Genomic DNA, 4080 nt, shown 5'->3' with positions numbered 1-4080 from the left:
GTTAAGCTACATTCTTCCTCACATGTATTTCATATTTCTCACACAGAGCCTGTTAGGTATATTTTCCGGATCGATCTGCTCTTTGCAACAAACCGCGACTCCGTAAAAAACAGACTAGTGCCGTATTTTTAGCGGAAACGCTTCTGAAACAATAACGACCTTTAGTCCACCTGCAGCTGACTCCAGGTCAGAAAAATGTTATTGATATATTATCTCTGCTTTCCTTCAAATTCTGTTTTTATTCTCCTCTACTCTCTTCCTCACATAGAGCTGCTCATTTCCTGTCAGATAATTCATATCAAACATTAACTACCACTGTCATCAATAGGCTTTATGTTTTATAGCAACTTCTTCATTAATTAACAAAAAGGGTTTTTGTGTATCGAGCAGAAAGGGCCATGAGCTAACCATTGGGGCATGCTCACATGCACTCCTCTAGATCTTTACATAGATGATAGTTGTTGAGATATTCATTAATATCTAATAATTAATATATAATCTGAATATTTAATACAGCTCCTTTAACTAAACCTCGTTATTCTTGAAGTCACTGAGAATTTAGAAAAACTCATCAGTACTGCTCCTGGATGTTTGTTCTTGACCTTCAGGAACAATATATGGAGGAGAGAATCTAAACTCAAAGGTCCACTTACTAATGATTTAAAGCTTTCAGCTGAAAGCTCTGAACCACTAGGAAATAAACCTTTGAGCTTCATTTTTAGTAGTTATTTAAAGAACAAACTCAAACATCAACACACAGAATCAAAGTGAGCAAAGCTTTTCTACAAATGCTTTTTCACCACATGTTGCACAGTTATGATGTGCACTGATTCAAGAAGCACCTGGTAGGTCTGAACAGCTGATTTGAGTCAAATATGACAGCATGAATTAAACATTTGAAGCACATTCTCCCACATTATGAACAGTGACTATAAAGTTTGGGCAGAAATATATGAGTATTTTCTTGAAGAGTAAATTCTGAAATGGAGGTTCTCAGGTGTTTTGCTCCAGAGAAAAACATCAGTAGTTTGTGGCTATAAAACCCAGACTAAGATCATCTTAGTCTGAAACAGTATCTGCACTAATAGTTCTGCATCAGCAATATAAATCTTTGAGCAGAATATTTTGTCTTCATCCTCAATGCATCATCTTCATCAGGTCAGCTCACAGTAAAAACAGTCTCTTACTTTGTGTCTGAGGGTCCAGGTTCATTACTGAAGTCTGGAGGATGCTCTTTGGACCAATCACTCTTCATAGACAGACAGCTGGATACTGGAGACTCTGCTCTCTGTCTGTACTGAACTCTGCAAACACCAACATGATTTTATTCATAATGAATCCTTGATAACAACAAAGACATTAAAGGAGCTCTGAATACACAAACTACTGTTACTGCTGATATTTAGAAGGTTTAACAGTTTGTATTAGTCCTCTTAGATTACATTACAGCTTTTCTAGGTGACTGACAGCGGTCACTGATAATAAGAGGAAGAACCTCAAACTCAACTTAAAATCTCTAAATCAACAGAAAACATTGTCAGAGGTACAGTAACTGAAAATGACTCCTATTAATGAGTTAGCAGCAGTTCTCTTACTTTGTGTCTGAGGGTCCAGGTTCATTACTGAAGAATAGAGGAAGACCTTTGGACGTGTCACTCTTCATAGACAGACAGCCGGAGACTAGAGACTCTGCTCTGTCCTCCTCTTCCTCCACACGATTACTCATCTTCTGATCTGAAGTCAGTCTGAGAGTAAACAGTAACACTGACTGTGAGCTCACAACACAAGAATCAAGACCGAGAGAACAGGAAGTAACACACACACACACACACACACACACACACACACACACACACACACACACACACACACACACACACACACACACACACACACACACACACACACACACACAGACACATCACACACACACAAAACACACACACACACACACACACAGAACACACACACAGAGGACACACACAGGTCACACACAGAACACAGTCCACACACAACAACACTCACAGACACACAAAACAACAGATGTTGGATTAACACTCACACTGCCACAAACACACAGTTTACACACACACACAACATAGAGACACACACACAGAGTCTGAACACACACACACACACACACACAGGGCACACAGACACACACACACACACACACACACACACACACACACACACACACACACACACACACACACACACACACACACAGACACACACACAGACACACACACACACACACACACACACACACACACACACACACACACACACACACACACACACACACACACACACACACACAGTACAAAGTGTAATAACAGCAGACAGTTCATTCTAACATGTGTCTCCTCTACAGTCCACAGGGAGAAAACTGACTCACAGACTTTGACAGTAAAACAATCAGATGTTGGATTAACACTCACCCTGCCTCAGCCTTCAGTTTACCTCCTTCTGCTCTGTCCACTCAACATGGAGTCTGAACTGAAACTGAACTATTCAAGGTTCACTTCCTGATCTCAAAACTGGATCACCTGGTCACTGTGACTTGCTCCCCCAGGATAATTTTATTTTAAATATGAGCTTTAGGCTAGTTAGCTTTTTTTTAAAATAAAATAAATAAAAACAAGAAAGGCAGTAAAACAACAACCATGAATAAAACATCAAATATACATTTTCACATATCAATCATCATATACAATATGGTTAAAGTCCTTCATGGAGTTGAACAAGTTGTGGCTGGTGAACCAAAATCCTTTTTTGGCCTGAACAAGTCCTTCAAGGACTCGTTTGCGCTGCTTAGCCATGTGCCTTTTTCTTGCAGGCCTTTCTGCCTCTACTTCCTGCTTCCTTTTCTCTGCCTCTACCTCCTGCTTCATTTTCTCTGCCTCTACCTCCTGCTTCCTTTTCTCTGCCTCTACCTCCTGCTTCCTTTTCTCTGCCTCTATCTCCTGCCTCCTTTTCTCTGCCTCTACCTCCTGCTTCCTTTTCTCTGCCTCTACCTCCTGCTTCCTTTTCTCTGCAGCAGTAGATGTTGCGGGCTGACACTCCAGCTCCATCCTCCTCTCTCTGGCTATGTGCACTGACTCTGTCTCTGGGTCTTGTCCCTTGTTCCTGCTGTACTGATGTTGCTACATAACGTAACTTAAACTTTAACGCCAATCCTGATTCCAGATTCCCATCCCACTCCAGAGAGGGTTAGGTATTTTGGAAAAACAGGAAGTGGTTTGGAGGAGGAGAGGTTCTGCTCCTGAAATACTGCTACGTTGTTACAGAATGTGGTGTGGACCCAAAATGCAGGACGACCACACTCACGGCCAGATCGTACTCCGCATTATGCCAGACCTTCCAGCGTTATCCCCCGGACTGATTTCCCGTTGCCGACCCTGCCTGCCTGTCTGGACTTACCTGCCTTGCCTGTGCCCCGGTCAACGACTCAGCCTTCTGTCCCCGACCCCGAGTTTAACCTCCGCTTCCTCTGATTTCTGTCTGCCTGATCCCCTGCCTGTTTCCCTCTGTGAGTCTTATCCTGCCTGTCTGTATGCTGAGTTCTCTGCTTTAAATAAAGCGCCAGCTGGTCGTTCTGCTTTTTGGGTCCACACCACATTCCGTAACAGAACGATCTGGCCATAACCAAACAAGGGAGCACAGGAGACACAAGGGCAAGGGAAAACACATGAAACACAAGGAATAAACAGAGACATGGCCATGGTCATGACATATGTAGCTTCAATTGAAGAACTGGAACATCTGAAACTACACTTTCATCCAGAAATAGATTCTGTTTTCTTCTTCTCTGGTGTTTTTTAGGACTGAAATGTGTTGCATTCTGTTGCTACACACTGAACACAGACAGGAAGTGGGGGAGTTGGAAGAGTTCTGATCCTCAAGGTGTGTTGGAGGACTTTTCATGACATGGGAGCTCTGACTGAAAGGCTGACTTTCCTAGATCAGAAGTTGTTCATGGGACATTAATCTTAAACCATTCCTTGGAGTGTGTTAGATTAGATCCAAAGTTCCAATCCAAGTTAGATGTGATGTAAGGTGGTAGTTTACCAAAGA

At 42.3% G+C, this 4080-nt stretch overlaps 1 long non-coding RNA gene across 1 annotated transcript; it reads right to left on the bottom strand.

Moving 5' to 3' along the window:
• Nucleotides 1-588: 588 nt before the first annotated feature.
• LOC129116895 (uncharacterized) lies at nt 589-2503 on the bottom strand. Its single transcript, XR_008533732.1, has 3 exons — nt 2445-2503; nt 1596-1745; nt 589-1304 (listed from the first exon to the last, which is right to left on the bottom strand). It is a non-coding gene; the product is annotated as an uncharacterized LOC129116895 (long non-coding RNA).
• Between the last annotated feature and the right edge of the window lie 1577 nt (nt 2504-4080).

Source organism: Anoplopoma fimbria, unplaced genomic scaffold (assembly GCF_027596085.1).
Source record: "Anoplopoma fimbria isolate UVic2021 breed Golden Eagle Sablefish unplaced genomic scaffold, Afim_UVic_2022 Un_contig_927_pilon_pilon, whole genome shotgun sequence".
NCBI lineage: Eukaryota > Metazoa > Chordata > Actinopteri > Perciformes > Anoplopomatidae > Anoplopoma > Anoplopoma fimbria.
The sequence above is the reverse complement of the archived record's forward strand: the minus strand, read 5'-3'. Positions and strand labels throughout refer to the sequence as shown.